Source organism: Canis lupus, chromosome 33, assembly GCF_011100685.1.
Source record: "Canis lupus familiaris isolate Mischka breed German Shepherd chromosome 33, alternate assembly UU_Cfam_GSD_1.0, whole genome shotgun sequence".
NCBI lineage: Eukaryota > Metazoa > Chordata > Mammalia > Carnivora > Canidae > Canis > Canis lupus.
In genome coordinates, this window is record NC_049254.1 from 10,640,724 (window position 1) to 10,662,252 (window position 21,529).

The 21,529-nt window shown below is 31.5% G+C and overlaps 1 pseudogene; it reads right to left on the minus strand.

The window, feature by feature from the left end:
• Nucleotides 1-393: 393 nt before the first annotated feature.
• LOC100682636 lies at nucleotides 394-873 on the minus strand (annotated as a pseudogene).
• Between the last annotated feature and the right edge of the window lie 20,656 nt (nucleotides 874-21,529).

Below are 21,529 nucleotides of genomic sequence, written 5' to 3' on the forward strand. Positions count from 1 at the left end.
TGTCAAGGAAGAAATTATAATGAAAACTAGAAAACATTTTAAGATTAATGTGTATATTTTGCACAATATGTAACCTTGTGGGATGCACCTAAAGCAATAATAGAGGAGAATGTATAGTTCCAAGTGCATACATTGGAAAGAAAGATGTTGGATTCATTTTTTTTAACTAAAACAATTGACAATTTTATTTTCACATTTCACAATACAAATGAAAATTGCCTTTTATTTTTGTCCCACTACTCCCCTACGAAACCTATTCTCTCTTTGATAGGAAGGGGGAGCGAGTCTTGCTCGTCATGCTATTAGAAAACACCCAGAGTCATAGCACCATGACCTCCTGATGGAAGTACAACAAGTAATATAAAATGAATATAAAGAGTTTCCTGTCTCTCCTTATCTGTCTGGTTGAGTCATTCCTGGCCGAGTGGGCACCATCATGGGGTGGGCAGGAGGTCTCATTGTTGGGGGCGCAGGCATCATTGGCATGTAGCCTCCCATAGGTGGCCTCATTCCAGGAACAGTTCCCACTGGCATCATCCCAGGAGGAGGAGGGCCCATCATTGGCATCACGGGAGGGCCCCCATATGGGGCGCTGGCATCATACCAGGATGAAGAGGACCCAGGAGACTGGGGGAGAGGTGGGATCATTGTCCCTGCAGGAGGAGGAGCAGAAAAAGCAGTAGAAGGTGTCTTTCCATGTTGAAATGCAGCTGTTGTTTTGTTGATCAGGTTCTGAGCCTGCTCTTTCATCCATTTCTGATAGTAGTCTTTCACATTCTCTTTGTGTTTCCTATCACTGCAGTGTGTCTTTCTCACAAATGGAGAGTCATGGGTGAGGTATGTGTTGCAGTAGTCACAGTAAAACTTAGGCATGTTGCTTTGCAGGCTGTTGGCCACTCCATTCTGCGCCACCTGGAAATGACAGATTCAATTACTTAGCCTTCTAACGCATGACACTAGAAAATGAGAAACATCAAATCATATCTAAGGGATATAGAAGAAAACATAATAGAGATAAATGCAAAAATCAAAGAGATTTTTTAAAATATGTAAAATAGAGAAAACAATACAAACAATATGAGGAAATAATACAAACAAGCTAATACAAATAATACAAACAAGCTAATACAAATAAATTTGAAAATTTGACAAACTAGCTAAACATATAAATTCCTCGAAACCACTTAACAAACAAACAAAAATTTTCATGGTCTGCAGTCTATTAAAGAATTTAGATCTGTTCCTGAAAACTTACACAGACACACAAGCACACGCAGATAGCCTCATTATTTAATCCTTCCAGGTATTTAAGGAAGAAATAACACCAATCTTAAACTTTTCCAGGAAGTAGCATAATAAGAAACACTTTGTAACTTTTTATGTGGTCAGAATTTCTCTGATTTCTGTATTTCATGAGAATATTAATAGTAAAGAAAATTACAGAGTAATCTATGTCATGGACAAAAATTTTTTTACAAGCTATTAGCAAAATAAATCCAACACCATTTAACAATTAAATTATTATAACCAAAAAATATGTAATTCAACATAATAATTATATCCCATCTGGATTATTTTTTTAAAGAAAATGGGTGATTCTATGTAAATGCAATAAGCAAAAAATAAGAAAGGCAATCATAAGAAAGAATAGTCCTATAATATTCTATCATACTGATGAGACCAATATGAAACTATCACAATTAAAACATTGTAGTACTTGCATCAGATGAGAAAACTGCAAATAGAAATGTTCAAAAGCATTCTCGGAACCAGAATGCATCAGGGAACAAATGTATGTTTGTTTTTTTGTTTGTTTTAATAATTAATGTTTGAACAATGATATATCTATATGGACAAAGACATGTCTGGTCTTATATGAAATAGACCTATACCATTAATAAAAATTCATATATGATATATTGCAGCTAAATGTGAAATGTAAAATTGAATATTTTAGAGGAGAGCATTTTTATGACATAGAAGCAGTCAAATAAAATTCTTAAACATGGAGCAAAATCCACTAACCATAAAAAAGAAAGTGATTAATTTATGTGGAAATTGGAATTTGTGGTTCTTCAGTAAAAAGTAAAAATGCAACCCATAGAAGAAAGGCATTTGAGATGTATGTTCTTACGTATCTATAGATATATATTTGATTAAAAAACTCATATCTAGAATGAATAGAAAACCACTACTATTGAATAAGAAAAGCAGAAAAATTGCCAGTAAGTCCAGTAGAAAAGTAGTCAAAGAACTTGCACAAATACTCAAAAACAAAGTATACAGATTGCCAAAAATATCACTTACTTCATTAGTCATCAGGGAAATGCATATTTTAACCAAAATAAAATATATAAACACATACATACACATTCCAGATATTTAATAAACTATGCATGTAAAATACAGAATGTTAGTGAGAATATGAAACAATCAGAACATTAATAGTGTGAATGTAAATTGGTACAGGTACTTTGCAAAGCAGTTAAATATACACAGAATTGATGTCTAAACAACTATACACCTAGGTGCATTCCAACAGAAAGGCATACATGTGTTCAAGAAAAGGCATATGTTTGAAATCCTGGGAACTCAACAAGTAGGTAAAATGCATTAATTTCAATGTATAGACACATTTATGTGTTTTCTTTCTATATAACAAATAGTGACAAAGCAGATCAGAAAAAAAAGAAAAAAAAGAAAGAAAGAAAGAAAGAAAGAAAGAAAGAAAGAAAGAAGAAAGAAAGAAAGAAAGAAAGAAAGAAAGAAATTCATGGAACAAAAAAAAAAGAAAAAAGAAATTCATGGGACAAGTCATTCACCAAGATTGTAAGGAGACAAATTGAGGCAGGAATTTGGTGAGTTTCTTTAATAAGAGTATTTAACCTTCTATGCCTTCTTCTAGGAAGAGTAACACTTGACCTCATGAATTATTGGTCCAGTTTTTTAGAAATAGTAGTTTGTTAGAATCAATATAACTCTGATCATTGATTTTTTTCAATATATTTCTCCCTTGAAAATAAATGATATTAAAGGACGTTAAAACATTCTGTTGATTTCAAATTCAGGATTAATCAATATCAAAAGAAGTTTGCATGCAGAAAAGTCTACTATGTCAGTCAACTTAAAATTTGCTGTAGTAACAAACAGCTTCCAAATTTTAGAAACTTAAAATAAAATATTGTTATATTTCTTGCTCATATTACATGTCCTCTTAGTTCACATACAGTTCTGCTATAAATATTCTTTAACTACTACTCAGGATAAAGGCTGAGCCGATACCTGGGATGCCCTGTTAATGTAGTAGATAGAAAGAAAACATGATTGAAAACATGACTCTTAATACTTTGTCCAGTAAGTGGAACAATTTACTTTTGCTATTTTATTTATATATTTTTAAAAATTTTAAATTCCAGTATAGATAACATACAGTGTTATATTAAAGATTCAACAATTGTTCTTGTTTTATGGGCCAAAGCAAGTCATATGGACAAGTTTGACATCAGTGGAGCAGGAAATTATAATTGTTGGATAAGGAAAGGCATTGGATATTTTCAACAATATTGAAATCTACCATAGCTATGAGAGAATAGCACTCAGAGAAACCATAGTTGAGTCATCAAACTATGACCTTAAACTGTTTAAAAGCCAGGTCATTAAGAGCTTGGTGCAAAATTCATGTATATATTATAGATGCATACATAATTGTTTCACAGCAGATGGATGAGGAAATCAACCAATTCTTCACAAAGCTGTGAAAATAATGCAATAGGGCAAGAAACTAAAATAATGAAAATGGAGGTTGAAAAAATAAGCAAATATTGAGTGGAATGAAAATTTAAGAAAAAAAATGGTAATTAAAAAAATTTATTAAAATGAAAAATAAAGATGATAAATAAAATGATTGGTAATTTAAAAATTCTTATTAAAATGAAAAATAAAGATGATAAATAAAATGATTGGTAATTTAAAAAATTCTTATTAAAATGAAAAATAAAGATGAGAAAATAAGAAAAGGAAACCTAAGGGAAATGAAAATAAGAATTTAAAATTTTGATACAATAAAAAATAGAGAAAGATATATAAATGTATTGTTCCTATTACCTTCAATTATCAATTTTAGAAGAGCTGTTGTAGCACTGGAGAAAATTCCAGAGGATAGCAGTAAATAAAAACTAGTAGTAGAGTTAGAATTCATTCCCTTGTTTCTAAATCTGATGGTAAGGTGGGGTAAGTTTGAAATCTTGGGAACTCAAAAGGAGCAACAGAAAAGATTGAGTTCCCATTATTCAATTGTAGTGCCGGATTCAGGATAATGTTGTTGAATGCTGAAACTATTTACAATTAATGAATCTCGCCCATAGAAGACAGGAAACAGAAAGACAGCTGTGGCTGGAGGACATCATTTTGTATTTTATTCACATTTGTTTTAGAGCTTTGCTTATGAAAGGAGATTTATAATCACAAAATATTTTTTAGAACTTAATCTTGAAAGAGACTAACGATTCTAGTTTTCTTTGGTATTTCACATTTTCATGAAATAGCAAATTGTAACGTAAGAATCTATAGCAATAGGAATGGACATAATCGTTTTGAAGATATTGAAGCAGAAAACTGCAAGTGAAACTTGAATTTTGACATATTGGGCCAGGGAATTGAGAGTTATTTTAAATGATGATATTAATTTTCATGAGAAGCAATCCGACCAAAATGGGATCCAAAAGTAGACAAGGCTGACTAAAGGATAATGCTAAAGAGAAAGGAAAGAAACCAAAATTAAATCATCAGGTAAACCTGAAAACATTCCACAGAAACATTCCTCATGAACAATTACTATGATAACTATATTATAACTCACTGTGATTTCTATTTTAAATGATACCCTTACCTCTATTATCTGTCTCATTCTTCTTGGGGTAAACAAATCTCTAAAGGTTGTGATCTATCCATTCAGACCTTTAACACCGTTCTCACACAAATATGTGCAAACTTTTAATATCTGAATGGTAGCTTGCTCCTTTCTTCCTTCCTTTCATCTTTTTGTGTTCATGAAAATTTTTATATTTTTTCTCACATAATCCTCTTTCTTTCTTTTTTTTTTTTTTTTGCCACTTCTTTATTTCTTGTTAAATGACTTCTAGAAGTTTTATAGTTTCAGCACTACTGTGAATGGGATTTTTTTTTTCATTTTTCCTTCTGACTCATTATGACTCTTTTGGAAAAAAATCTGATATCCTGTTACCTTGCCAAATTAACTTATTAATAATAAAGTATTTTATTATGTGAATAATCATATGATTTCCAAATAAAGATAATTATCACTTCTATTTTATGATATTTTTGTAAATTATTTAATTTTCTTTTAAAATTTTATTACTAGGGATAGCTCACAATATTGAAATATAATAATGTCCCAACGTTTCATAACGTATTTAGAATTATTCACAACTGTAAACTGATTTTTGTTATTTAGTCATATTTATATTGTTTGCCTCAAATCTGTTTCACTTAAATGCTTATTATAAGTAAAAGAGGAGAAAATGTAGTATATTCATAATATTGTATGCAGTTATAAAAAAGAATGAGTTACATCTATACCAATTTAATAAGAGCTGAATTTTATCAGGTAATTTTTTCTAGTATATGTTATGAAAGTAAACACCTGCCATCATTTTTCTTAATATAATGCATTATATTAATCTCTTACTTGATGTTGACTTATCTTTCATTCCTGAAATAAATTATATTTTTCATAGGATAGTATAGTAGCAATTGTCCTAGGATATTCATTATTCATTATATTCTTTATGAATTGTTAAATTACAAATTAATCTGCAGAAGTATCCATATGTTATCATATTATCATTGTTAAAATATGACAAGCGTTCCACTTAAAACAAATTATGTGTTTGCATATTTGATACCATTTAGTTAATACTTAGATAATTTGATGGTATAGATATGTTATTTCATACCCTGATATTTATATTCTGAATTAAGTTGAATCTGGATAATAATTCTGAACATTTTACAAGTTTGTCAATAGCACTAAATTAGTTCACATGTATAAAGTACTTAGAAAAATGTCTAAACATAATAAGCATCAAAACATGTTTGCTTCCCTGTTTTTTTTTTTTTTTTTTTCCATGTTTGGCTGCTTTGGTGGTGGCCAGGCAGAGGCAGAAGTTTGGGATTTACAAAAAATAAATTTTCCCAAATCAGTAAGACTGAAGGAAGAACGAAAAAAAAAATTGAGAATATTTGTAGGACAGTGACAATAATTTCCTTTGTGGAATTTAATTTGGTTGAGCATAATAGTGATACAGAAGATAGGAGATGGGGAGTGAAAAATTGTTGAGACAATGGATTTGAAGACCTAACAGTGTAAAGGAGTTTCATATTTGGTGTGTTAGAATAAAATCTGTAAAAAGTGGTGAAGGGGAGCAGGCAGTGTTAGAGTGTAATATGCTTCAAATCAAGATAATGGAAGCAGTGTGATTTTTGGTGTTGATGAGATATTGTGCCCATAGGGGTAAATACTTGAGACGAAATAGGAGTCATTCATTATCTTTAAGAGAGATAAATCCATCTTGTTTTTCTTTAACATGGACTTGACTTTGCGGTTTTCTGTTTTCCATTGTTACTGGCATAGTAAATATTGATCATTGTCTTTCTGTTCTAATTGAAAAATTTCCAAAGATTGATTTTAATTTTATTTTATTAACAGCTTTTTAAATAGAGCAATTTAAGGTCACAGCAAAATTGAGTGGAAAAATAAAGAATTCTTGCATATTTCCTCTCCTCCTATACACAGCCTCTACTACCATCAGCATTCCATTGTGATGCATTTGCTATAACTGATAAACCAACATTGTCACATCATTATCAAACAAAACCCATTTGTGCATTAGGCTTCACTCTTTATGATGTACAATCTAGGAGTTTTCACAAATGTGTCCACCATTTGACTTTTATCCACCATTATAGTATCATGCAGAACAGTTACACTGACCTAAAAACTCCTGTGCTTCACCTATTCATCCCTTCCTCCCTTCATGACTCTAGAAACCACTGATATTTTTACTGTCTCCATAATTTTGCTTTTTCCAGAATGTCATCTAGTTGGAATCATATAGTATGTAACCTTTTCAGGTTGACTTTGTTCACTTCAATAAGCATTTAAAGTGACTCCATACATATTTATGGTTTGATAACTCACTTATTTTTAATGCTCAGTAATATTCCAAAGTTTGGTTGTACCATAGTTTATTTACCCTTTCATATACTGAAAGACATATTGCTTCTTTTCACCTTTTGGCTATTATGAATAAAGCCATTATAAATACAAACATGATAGAAAAAGATAGGAAGTGACTATATCTGTATCTCTATGTCTCTTGATCTATATAGATATATCTCTACATCTACAGATATAGATATAGAATATATATCTATAGAGGGAATGAATTAGATATTCTGCTTCTGTCAAAAGTAGAGTAACTAATATCAATGAACATTGTCATGGAAAACAGCTATAAAATCTGAAATTAATTGGATCCCTGGGTGGCGCAGTGGTTTGGCGCCTGCCTTTGGCCCAGGGCGCCATCCTGGAGACCCGGGATCGAATCCCACGTCTGGCTCCCGGTGCATGGAGCCTGCTTCTCCCTCTGCCTGTGTCTCTGCCTCTCTCTCTCTCTCTCTGTGACTATCATAAATAAATTTAAAAAAAATTAAAAAATTAAAAGAAAAGAAAGAACTATTTGATGGGATTGTATAACAACCAGTAGGACTGTGACTTGAACATCTATTTATCATGGATAGCATGAAAACAATATGAAGGTAACCTAAAGAGTAAAATAGAGTATTTGCAATTATATGTTTGTACATATACACTCGAGTGACAGCTAATTCATCTGACAAATAACTCTGAATCAGAATATATAAGAACTGTTATACATCATCAAGAAAAAGACAACCCAAAAAAAAAAAAAAAGAAAAAAGAAAAAGACAACCCCCAGAAATTTGAACGGTTTCTTTAAAAAGAAGATATTTAAATGGAAAATAAGCATATGAAAATTTCAAAGTGTTATGAATTATTAGAGATATGGCGATTAAAGCTACTTTGTAATAACTCTACGCCTAACAAATTGATAAAAAACCAAAATGACAAGTGTGGAAAAGATGTGTGGTAACTGGATCTCTCATATAATGTTATTTAGAATGTAACTTGGTATAGCTATTTTAGACAACTCTATGGAGGTGTCTGTTAAAGATGAACATGGGCATACCCTTTAACTTGACAATTCTTATTCTAAGTGTACACCTAAAAGAAATACCTGCATATATTCACTGGTAGAAAGGTACAAACATGTTCATATAAACATTAGCCATAACAGTCTAAACCTTAAAATGTATTAAATCTCTACCAATAGTAAAATGGGTGAGTAAATTATGGGGTCTTAATAAAATGAATTGTGAAGTAGTAAAAGAATAAGCTACATGCAACAATAAAGATGGAGCTCTAAACAGATTATTGAGTGAAAGAAGCTAGGTACAAAAGAGTGCATTCTTTACAGTTACCTTTGTATAAAGGTCAGAAAAAGATACAATTAATAAGGTAGAAGCCAGGATGATGTTATCTTTGGTGGAGTTAATGACTGGAAGAAGGCTTAAGAGTCTTGAGGCATCACTAATAGTTCTTGTACTGACTAGTGTGGTGTTTTCTTAGGTATGCTCACTTTGTAGAAATTCATCCAAGCTATACTTAAAATTTACTTTTTTCTCCATATCACAGTAACATTATTTACAACAAAGGAATGTATGTGAGGAGAATAAAGGGTAATTATAGTGGATTATGTAAAAGGTAATATTTGTTTGAGATAAGGTAGTTGCAGGGACATCTGGGTGGCTCAGTGGTTGGGCGACTGCCCTCAGCTCAGGGCATGATCCCGGGATTCCAGGATCGAGTCTCTCATCCGGCTCCTGGGAGGAGCCTGCTTCTCCCTCTGCCTATGTCTCTGCCTCTCTCTCTCTCTCTCTCTCTCTCTCTCTGTCTCTCATGAATAAATGAATAAATACTTAAGAAAAGAGAGATAAGGTAGTTGCGGTAGAAATGTAAAACATGAGGAAGAACTAGAATTGACAGATCTTGTTGACTAACTGGAGGTCAGATGACAGAGAAGCTTTCAATGTGTTTGTTGACCCTCTATCCAACCTTTGTCCTCTACTAGGCTCTTCCTTCATTGTAACTGTTAAAGAAAGATAAATTAATTAAGGCAAAAAAAAATGGCTAAAGGTTTATAGTACCCTAAACAAATTCATAAAATATACCAGAAAAATGAGCTTTACTATTTGCCAATCATTAGCCTCTATAATACTCATGCTTATCATAAGAACAAGTCAAGCAATATGGAGTCATATGAATAACAGGTTAATTTCACAGACTGTTATATTGCCATCAAGAGATAGATCAGGTCTTGAATTCCAAAGAAGTTCTTGAACTCACAGGCACAGATGTTTTCTATATAGCTGTAGGGACCAGCTGAATGTACCTCCTGGACCTCCTTCTGGTTTTTATTGCATGATTTTGCTTAGTGTAGTGATTTTCAGGAACCTGTTTATTGTATTATAGGAGAACTGATGATACTTAGATCAAAATTCAAGGCCCCTAAGACTCTTCTTTATTGGACTCTGCCTCTCTGACCATATCTATTACCACATCTGCTCTTACCCAGGCTGTACTAGCTCTCATAATGATCTTCTCCCTCTTCCTCAAAGCTATTTTCACTTTCCTTCTTTAAATATTCTGAACAAACTATCCATTATATTTAAAGTCTTGTTTTCTAAGATATTGGAATAGCTGCCTCCTTTTGTCATCCAAATTTCATGTAAAATACCACCTAATTTGAGATACTTTAACTGGCCAAACATTTTAGAGTAGCTCTCCATTTTTCTCATTGTGATGGATTGTTTCCCTCCAAATTCCCCCAAACTCCAAGCCTCTTTATATCCACACACTTTGCAATAACACTTAATCTTCTATTGAGAGCTGTAGTCTGAATTGACCTTGCTTTGACCAGTGGAATAGGAAGAAAATGACAGAGTGTCAATTTAAGCATAGTCCTGAAGAAACCTTGCTCTCTTGAGATCATGTGAACAAGCTCAGGGTAGCCTGCTAGTGACAAAAGACACATAGCCCAGTCACACTTGTCACGCAAACTGATAGCAGGCCAGATGTCAAATATCTACTCTGGCTATCCTAGATGAGTAGCTCTAGTCAGCTTACCCAGTCACATTGGCAAGCCCAACTGAGATCAACTGAGCCTGGCTCACATCATCAGAGCAGGCCAAATGAATCAGACTGAATTATAATAAATGCTTACTTTAAGCCACTAAATTTGGAAAGGATTTTTTTATACAGTAATAAATGATATGAATAACTTTTATTTTTTAATGATTTAATTATTTGTTAATTTCATTACTGCCTTAAATAAATTTTATGAAATGAGCACCTATCTTTTTTACTACTCTATCCCCAGAGTTAAAACATACATATATATCAGTATTTATATTTATAACAATAATTATATCTATTACTATTTATTTATCTTTTGTGATGAAGTGGTTTCAAAGAATGGTAACCAAAATATTATCATGATTTTCTTCATTTTGAAGATTTATGCTTTTGGTACATTTTGTTTGACGTTTTCCTTATTTTTTTCATGTAATTTGTGTTTTAAAAATGAACATTCATTTATTTTTAAATCCTAAATTTATTCTTGAAAATGAATTATTCCAGAAGTCATATACAAATCTCAATTACAATGATAATTGTGGATGGGTTAAATTCTATCAAAAGGTAAAGAAACTTGAATTACATAAAAATATTTGAATTTTTAGAAACATCTAAAAATATGATTAGGAAATGAAATATTTAGAATTATGTCAAAAATACTTTAACTAAAAATAAGATAAAAATTGATATTAGAAAGATAGAATTCAATGGAAAGGTGTTAAACCCATTTAAAAATTTTAAAGATGTGAAAACTCATTGGATTTTATTAAAAGGCAAAAGAATCCTTCATTCTGAGGAATAGTATAAAGTACTATGAATATATACATTTGTGAACATTTTTAGGCAAATACATAGAACTGCAATTTAGAAAACAATATTTTATAGGAATATAACTGAGAAAAATGCTCAAACTAAGAGTCAACAAAATAATTTGCTCCAAAAAATATAAAAATAAATAATATAAATAATAAAATCAATAGCTAGATTTCATCTCTATGAGTATTTTATATGGCAGAGAAGAAGTCAGTTCGTAATTTTCATAATAATAAGACAACAAAATACTAAGAAATCAAAAAGAATGAATAAACACACAAAAGAAAAACAATGACAATGGGTTAACTTTAAAAAAATGATAAAGAAGGATGAAAGGAAAATATAAACATGAGTCAAAAATGAACTCATTCATTAAAACAAATTTAAAACCAAGATTATAGCAAACAAAATGGTAGGATATGGCAAATGTATATGTAAATAAAAGTTACAATTCTAAATATTTTAAATATGAAATGGAAAAGGATAAATTTTTCAAATCCAACAACCAGCTAAATAACCAAGACAATAAATACTAAAATAATAATAATAATAAAATAACAAAAGTAAAGTAGAATGAAGACATGGGTGATTTACAAAACAATAGCACAAGTAACAAATCTAGAAAATAGGTCTTCTGAAGACTGCAAATATTAGACATATTTCTTGCAAATAAATGGATAAAGCAAATCACAAATACATGCAATATCAATGAATAATGTAATATAACTGTACAGATTAAATACATTTCAAAAACAAAAGAGGATTGTGTCCATCAATTGACTGTAATTTAAAAATCATAATGAACTATAGAATATTCTAAGGAAATATTTGTTATCAAAGTTGTTAATAAAAGAGACAAAATTTAAATGTATCACTATCAAGATGAAATAACAAGCATCAAAAGAGCAAATCAGCTTTCAATACCCCTGTTTGATACTGATTCCAAAAAGATTTATTGAGATTTTCATAACATTTTTAGGCATTAGATTAAGTCTACCTTATTAGAATTGCTTAAAAAGAAATAAGATTGCTTGAGCATACAGAACAGTTAAAAGCATTTCTCACTGTAGTTTTGAACTCTGCATATGTCTTATAAGCTTTTAAAAGGAAGCACATTTAAAAGCACAGACAAAACTCGGTATAATATACTAGTGAATTAAATTAAGTACCGTGTTCGGAATTAAATATACCAGGATCAACTTGTGTTTATCCCTAAAATTCAGGGATGATCTAATTAGGAAATTCATTAGGTACAAATTAGATTAAAATAAGCTAAACATAGATTTGATCAAATTCAACATCCATTCCTAGCGAAACAACAAAACCAGAACAGGCTATTTTTCCAATATAATAAAATAAGAATTATATCAAACCAAAAGCAATAGTCACGGTTAACATTTAAATATTCCACTGACAAAAACATTTCTATAAAAAATCAAGTACAATACTCAGGATGTTCACTCTTACTCTAAGTCAATGACATAAGAAAGTAAAATAATAAAATAAATATTGAAAAACAAGAGGAAATATTTTAATACTGCATATTTGATAGTCTATTGAGTACCTCAAAAAAGGGTATTAAAAATATTAGTCTCTTTCAAAATATTTTAAATGTAATTTTCCTAAATGAAATAATCAGCTATAGAAGATAATAAAAGATCTCATTAGTAAATGTCCAAAATAAATAACAAATTTAATGACATCTACAAGAACTCTAGAGAATAGAGATTTACCAATGAACAAAATGATTTAAATAAATGTAATGGAAAAGCAAATCCCTTGATAAGAATGCTCAATATTGTCAAAAATATATTCTTTTCATATGAGCCTATTAATCATTTATTAGATTTCAACGAACATTCCCACTAGATTTTAAAACTGAAAAATAATGATTCTTAAGTTCATCTAGAAGTATGTAAAAAGATACATGTACAAAAGGTTGTTGGGAAAGCTTGATATTTCATATAATAAAATAAGCTACAGTTTTATCGCAACTGAATCAATGGGTGCAATTATCTTGAAGTTCTATAGTATATAATAGATATATTAAATTGAAATTCAGGAATATATTCAAGCATAAGATATAAATGTAGCATTTCTTTTCAGTATGTAGAGGACAGATTTCTTTTAAACTTAATGCCAAAACAAAAGGTCAGTTGTATAAAATATTTAATATGAAAAGTGATATGTATGGGTGACAAAAATTCTGTATAGACAAAGAACTCTGTGGTCATCAGGTATGAAATAGCATGTAGAATAAAGAAATCTTTTGGCTATATAAAAAGCAAAAACAAACTCATATGAATAAAGACCATAATTATTAAAAGGGACGCAAGCATTAAGAAATCCATTTGCAACAAATATAATAAACATGGAGTTAATGTCATAAATATATGGCAAATAAGAAATATTCAGTTCCTCAATTTTATAAACCACTAACAATATATTATAACAAGTTGAAATACAAACTCTATATCTTACTATATCCATGTTAATATTAAGCATATTATTTAATGACTACATATGACTAAATATGTAGTAAATGACAAGGGAAATCTAAGAACAAGCTGAAATTAAATAAGAAGGGATAGGCTTAAATACATTTTTTTTACATCTAAGGTTATCATTACAAAGTTAATTGAGATAGAATGCATTTACAATGAAAATTTATAATATGATACATGTGCAGAAACTATTAAAAATGAAGACTTTCACAATAAATTTACCCACAACTTAGTTCTAGAAGACATTGTAAGAATGTACAAATACATTTATGTACACATATATGGAAATATAGTAACAGTTATCATTGACTAGTAGAATAACACCTCTGGCTGATGGAGATATTATGTAATCTCAAATGTGTTGCATATTGTCTTTTCTATGTTGTTTAAATTAATACATTAATTTTAAATTTTTAAATGAATTTCTTGTGATCTTGTTTTTTCTAGTATGGTGGCTAGTTAGTGCAACTACTGAAGTAGAATGCCTTGTACAGAGCCTTGTGTGACTTGTGAAAAATATCCTTTACAGATACCTTATATTGCAAAGGTACATCAAATAGCTAGGACTTAAATCCACTCATTCAGTCTTAGCCTCATGTTTAGTCCATGCGGAGTTCTGCCTCAGTGGGAATGATGGCAGCCTGAGCCTGGAGGAAAGGACTATCTCTGTGAATTCAGTAGCAGGGAACTTGATGTCTGGAAGAGGAAAAATATCTCAAAGAGGAATATTGAAAGCAGTAATTAAACGCTTTTGAAGACTCCCGTGCTGATTTCACAAGATTTCACAAGTGTCTTTGTTGATCCACCCTATGCTCCAACTGAAATAGTTGTTGATAAAAAAATAAAAAAGAAGAAGCTGTTGATGCAGACTTCCTTAGGTTCCACAGTGAAGGCAAATAATAGATGAAGACTCATAGAAATGACATTGCCATTGCTGTCATTGATGTGAAGATAGAAGTTAGCATAAACAATAATGTGGTCCCCTCCCTCTGGGTGCTGAGTATTATCCATTTGGCTGGAATTAACTTTTCCCTGATGTGTGGGCATTCTTTAGGTGAAAGGTTAACATTCAACAGTCAGCAGCAGTAATCACAAAACGTTCTTTTTCAGCTCTAGGACATCATAGGTTTTAATGATAAAATTTATTAAAAATGAGATTTGTTAGGGCTGCTGGGTGGCTCAGTTGGTTAAGCATCTGACTCTTGATTTCAGCTCAGGTCATGATCTCAGGGTCATGAGATCGAGCCCAATATAGGTCTCTGTGCTAGGTGTGAAGCCTGCTTGAGATTGTTTCTTTCCTTCTCCCTTTGCCCCTCCCTTACCCATGTGCATACCTGCTCTCTCTCTCTCTCTCTCCCTAAGATACATAAGTAAATCTTTAAAAAAATGAGATTTGTTAAATAGGTGATGAAGATTAAGGAGTGTATTTATTGTGATGAGGGCCAGGTGTTGTATGGAAGTGTTGAATCACTGTATTATACACCTGAAACTAATATTATACTGTATATTAACTAAATGGAATCTAAATAAAAACTTAAAAGATGAGTTTGTAAAAAGAAAAAAAATAATACCTAGAATTGAATCATAAAAATTTTTAATTTAGTGAGCAATATGTCATTTAAACAAATTTGTAGGAAATCATTCAAATCCTGATGTGAGGTGCTAATATGAATGTTTTTGATTATGTTAATAAATATATATATATGATAGTTCTTGATATCATAGCTCTTTGTGTGTGAATATTAGTATTAAAGTAGGATCATTGTGGCATGGATTTAGAAGGTAAGAATAATAAAATTTTTATTTTTAAAAATAATTTAAAATTTTTCTGGTTGAAGGAAATATATACCCAGTATAGAAAATTTGTGATACTTAACAATATAGTAGGACTCACTTTGGATCAGATTCCTCTTAGAAGTATAACACTTAATACTTCTTTAATTTGCTTCTAGCTAACTTCTCCCTTCTTCTTTCTGTCTCTCCCTCCTTCCCTCCTTTCCTTCCCTCCTTCCTTCCTTATTCCTTTCTCTCTTTCTCTTTTTGTCTCTTTCATCTTCATTCTTTTTAATGTACCAATCTATCATCAATCTAGCTTTTTACCTTTCAACCTATTCATAGTTAGGATCATACTGAATATGCAACGTTCACTTTTGCTTGCCTTTTTAAAAAGTCACTTCAAAGTGACCCTTTTTCAACATATGTAAATATTTGTTATGAAAACAACTTTGAATGACTATATATATACCACATAAGGAGTGCTTAAGTGAACCATGTCATTAATGTTGGCCTGAAATCTTTCTCTACACAGATGCTTTTGAACTGCTTTTTTTTTCTCATTGCTATACAATAGCAGAATTTCTCTTCTCCAGATGATTTATTGATATTGCACACATCTATAAGGAGTATTAGAATTTCTATTAACCTTTTAAATATGCACAAAAAATCACCTCAACATATAATTTTTTTTAATTTAATTTAATTTTATTTATGATAGTCACACACACACAGAGAGAGAGAGTCAGAGACACAGGCAGAGGGGGAAGCAGGCTCCATGCACCAGGAGCCCGACGTGGGATTCGATCTCGGGTCTCCAGGATCGCGCCCTGGGCCAAAGGCAGGCGCCAAACTGCTGCGCCACCCAGGGATCCCTCAACATATAATTTAATGTGTTTGTGTGTGTGTGTGTGCTTAGAAAATTCACATACTCCAAAAGAGGCATTTCTTTCATGGAAAGATCATATTAATTATACATTAAGAATTTATGAAGACCAATTTCACATGTACTAATTTTAATATTTTTCAGCTTTTTTCCTAAAACTCTTCTAAATTAACTAGGCCTACCTGACTTCAGAAACACTAAAAAAAAAAAAAAAAAAAAAAAAAAAAAAAAAAAAAAAAAAAAAAAAAAAAAAATTGAACTTTATGAGCCCCGTAGAATTATTGTGAAATGGAACAGCTAATATAACTACATGTTTTTCTCATATTCTTATTTGCCAAGTCAAAGCTGTTGTACTATCAGAAACAAAATCATCTATGGGGTCATAGGCAGAAAAAGAAATACCATAGCCATGGGTTATTTCCAAATCAACACTGAAATAAAGGTTTTAAGACAGAAAATTGGGGCACCCAGATAATCTGTCTGAAAATGAAAGCTATTGAGCCACTACTCAGAACCACAGTAGTCATGTCTGGGGAATTCTAGACATTGTATAGCTGTTTTCTGGAGTTCAGAGTAATCAATCCAAGCAATCTCACTTGCTTCGCCTACTATACAATAGTTGTGCCTTATTTTTTCTCCTTTATTTTCCCATCTATGACTCAAGATTAAAAAGTACCAGACCGTGAAAGAATGCTACAGTGTTAGAGTTCATATTGCTGTAATTTCTCTTTGCCTTATGTTGTCAATTCTCTTCCCTTTTGTTCTTACTTTATTTTCCTTTTTATAAATGAAGTCTGAATCAGTTATTGCTGTATAAAGAGTAGGCCACTGATCTGAACATCAAGAAAATTGTGATTTAGTGAAATAATTATGCATTGAACTTGGGTGGCACTTTTCCTCACAACCTTTCTTGAACATTAATCATTTTCACACTTCCCCATCAGGAGTTCAGCTCTCCCTATTTCACAGCAGGGAAATTTGACAAAGAGGCAAAATGATATGCTGAGAATTGTCAAACTTATTAACAACCAAAATGAAAACAGAACCCAGAGTTTCTCAATAATAAACCATAGTTTTGTACTGGTAGCTGCCTGTACATTGTTATTTTTTTTTTGTAGGTAGACCTTCCCAGCAAAGCAGGGAGCTTACTTATTAACAGATTTATGCTTAAGTAACAAAAAGTCAGGAAGATTGTATAATACTTACTCCTGTGCTTGGATATAAATATCTGTAAAGAGGCACAAGCAATTTTTTCAGAGCTCAATATTTTCTGAATTGATTTATTTTTTTAATGGAACACAGAGCTGGTTGTGTGCTTAAAAAGTCTCTCTACCAAAGCTGCATTGTCCATGAACTCCAAGAAATTCTGAGGTGATAGATTTGAATTCCAGAGACTTACTTAGAAAGTAGATCTGAGCTAAGAGCTTTTGGTACAACACAACAAAAATTTAAAATATTTTGGGTATCACTCTTGTGACTCATTTTGACTGGTTCTAAGTTGCTTTGTGCTTCTCTTTTTTGTTTTTTTTCAGTGTCTCTTAACCAAAGATCACAGGGAACACAGCTGTATTTCTACAAGTTAAGCATATTTCTCGCTTTAGCAAAGGAGAATATACACCACAGGGAAATGTGGATCAGGTTCATGAGGTGGGTGTTAGAAAAAAGTCCATTTGAGTTTTGTTTAAGTGATAGTAGGGGAGGATTCAATGATATGAGCTCATCCCATTCTGAGATGGGATGCTTTCATGAAGTAGGGACAGTTCTATGACTGGGTCTCATCATAAGTTTTATCTAGAAGAAGGATAGATGAGAGCAAGTCTAACACTGTGATTGGTAAAGAAGTAGCAGTCACCCATATTAGCCAGGTTAGGTGAATATTTAGTTATTTCTGATTTAGACAGTATTCATGTCTTTCCTGAGAACGCACATTATTATTAAGTGGTTTTTGTGTTTGTCTTGATGTACCATTGTCACCTTGCAGACTTGCCTCAGGGTGATGTTTTTGAAATTGTTGACATCCAACAGGAGAACCCCAAGACCAAGTTGTGAGGGCCAGGCTAGTGCATTGCAACAACGAAAGCCTACCTGATAGTATCAGGCTAGCTCCTGGATATCAAGGGCTGCCATTCTCTTTCTTAGAGTTACCGCTCAATCCCAGGCCTGAAAAGGATGGACTCAAACATCAAGTAGGCAATAGATGAATAAGGGAAAGCAAATGAAAGGAAGTGGCTTAAATCGCACTCCAGCATAAATTCAAGATGGCATCAGACTTCACCATTTCACCAACCCAAAGGCCTATGTATGTTTTTGAAGCAAAAGCCAGCTATGGTCATGAGCAGTGTTCATTTGACCATAAGAAAAATGAAAAGACAGAGAGCTAGAAAGAAGAGGAATAGGGAGAAGGAGGGAATTTATCTAGAAACCTGGGGCTGATTAGGACCAGACAACCTGATCCTGGTCATATAAAGACCAGATTCTAGAGAAATGAAGAAGGGCTGTGTAATTCTCATCTATATGCATATAATATCTAGTCACAAAGCAAAAATATATGAACAGTATTTCATGGGTAAAACACAGAATTTTGACTCAGTATTCAGATATGACACTTTTCCTGTATGTTTAAATCTTTGTATTTGTTCATTTCAGCAGGTATTTATGTATTAATTAATTCCACAAAAGAATGACCAAGTATACACTATATACTATATATAGTGAAGTGGATATTGAATGATGCATTCAAATATGGTCCCTGCCTTTTCAGAGCTTACTTTTAATGTGAAAGAGAGATTTATTAAAAGAAATTAGAAAAACTTTAATGAAAAGATTATCTGCCAGAATGAGCTGTTTCCTTCTCACATTGCAATCATGAAGAAATCAGTAAAATGGAAGATATGTGAATGGATTTGAAAAAAAATGAAAACCCATATTAAGAATTACAAAAAACTCCTAAGGGGAGATTATTCATTTGTGACTTGAGGGAAAAAAACTGCAGACCATCGCAGGGGACCAAAAGCATAGTCATGGAATGGTTTACTAATGCCCATAGTTGGCCTCTTTCCTTGAACTACCATGTTTCAGCAGGACAACACCAGGAGACCATCTGCTCCCAGGAGACATGAGTAGGTAATAATGAATGATGCTAGCTGCCCCTTACCCCATTCCTCACACACTCATACCTACACACCAAGGCTAAAGTATCCTGATAAAAAGATAAAGGTTTTGGGAAAAAGCAATACTGCAGGGTGGGGGACAATATCTAGAGTGAAAGTTCAAAGTTCTAGGTTTTACCATGGGGAAGTTGTAGAATTGCTGTTAGGGAATCTATCACTGCCTAGAGGTGGCTATGATGTAACCCTCATACAAACACCTCCAACACATACTCCCAACACATACATACACACACATAGACACTTTAACTCAACTAGAGGAGAAAAATTAGGCCCCAAATTTCAAAATTTCCCTACAGTACATAAATTTCCAACCAAAGTACTTGCCCCAGGGAAGTTGTTGACAGGCGGTAATTTACCACAATCATTATGAAATAAATAAATAAATGGCTGCTCAGTTAGTACAAATGCAAAGAAAAATAATAGGAGAAAAAGAGAAAAGATAAAATATTTAACATAAGTATAATAGATATTGGAGAAAGATAGGAATTATATGGAACATCAAGCATGAATAGCCATGAGATGACTAAGGGACAGATACAGATAAGGAATAATTGAGTGAACTAGAATATCAACTTGAGGAATTTTCCAATGCAAATACGTAAATAAATAAAACATATAAATGTACCACAAAGGTAAAGTAAGATGAAAAATTAACAATAAATTAGAGACAAGAAACATAGAAATTGACATGTTAATATATATAAGAAAACAATAAATGTAGGAAGAATAGTTGAAAAAAAAATCACTGCAAATTTCCAAAAATTATTAATGGTGGATCTCAGATTGAAAAGATACATGTGTAGCTAGCCAGACATGAGGAAAAGTTATGCCTGGGCACTTTAAAATGAAAATTAGTAAAACCAAAGGATAATTAAGAATTATGTAAAAGATTCCAAAAACAGGATAATTGTCCACAACAGAACAAGAAATATGTTTATATCATATTTGAAAGATTCAAATTGCAATAAAGTAGACAATGAACTAATATTTTCATAATTATAAGAACAAAGAATTATCAATTTTTATTTACGATAAATAAGCATTAAATGCAAGGACATAATAAAGATATTCTGAGATTTATAAAATTGCTAAAATTTATGCAAAGAATTGTTTTTTGAAATATTCTTGGAGGAAATATTTTATTTTTTAATTTTTATTTTTTTAGGAAATAATTAGAAGAGAAATAAATCCAGGAGAAAACATCAAGATACAAGGGTAATGGCAAGTTAATAATACATAGTTTATTTTCCAAGATATCCAGTACAAAATAGAAATGATAAATTTTAAATTACCAAACTAAACTTCTCAAAATGCCCCAAAATATGTAAATTAGCTTTTATAAAAGAAAATGGGAAGGAAAATGGAAATATTTGCCCTAGCAGACAGTAGCATATACTACAGTATATTCAATGAGTTTCTAGTATCATAAATAATATAGAACCAGTTTACGGACAGCAAGTTGATGATATAGAATAAAGAAGACAGAAAAATCTATGTATAAATGACCATGATAAAAATAGGAAATATATGAATAACTTTAGTTATTCATAGTAGTAGGTGTTATTGAGGAATTTATAGTATGTTGATTTCTACTTTTTACCATATGTGTAGTCTCATGAGTGGAGTAAACTTGTTTTTGTGCTATTAATGGAAAACTGTAATTAACTCAACTTTTCTGAAAGCACAAAATATAGGAAAGAGCATATGGTCACAAAACCTGTAAAAGGTATTATGTATTTGGTGCTTTGCAAACACTAAATGGATATATAAACCTTACTTATTCCAGTCTCAGGATAATTTTTAGAACCAAAGTTGGAGTCTATAGGCACTTGTAACAATAATTTAGCTGCTTCAGTTTGATTATCATTTTATCGGTTATACATAAAGCTATAATAACTGTAAAGGAAAAGGAAATCTAAAAATCTGTTTTGGTCTTAATATTATTCTTGAATAAGAAACAACCCTTTTTTTTTTTTTACCTTAAGTTCAGAAAGTTTAGCATAATACCATAATCTAGTTATTTTATTTACTTATTTATTTATTGGTCACCTACTTATTTTAAAACTCAATGTTTATAGGCATGTTATAT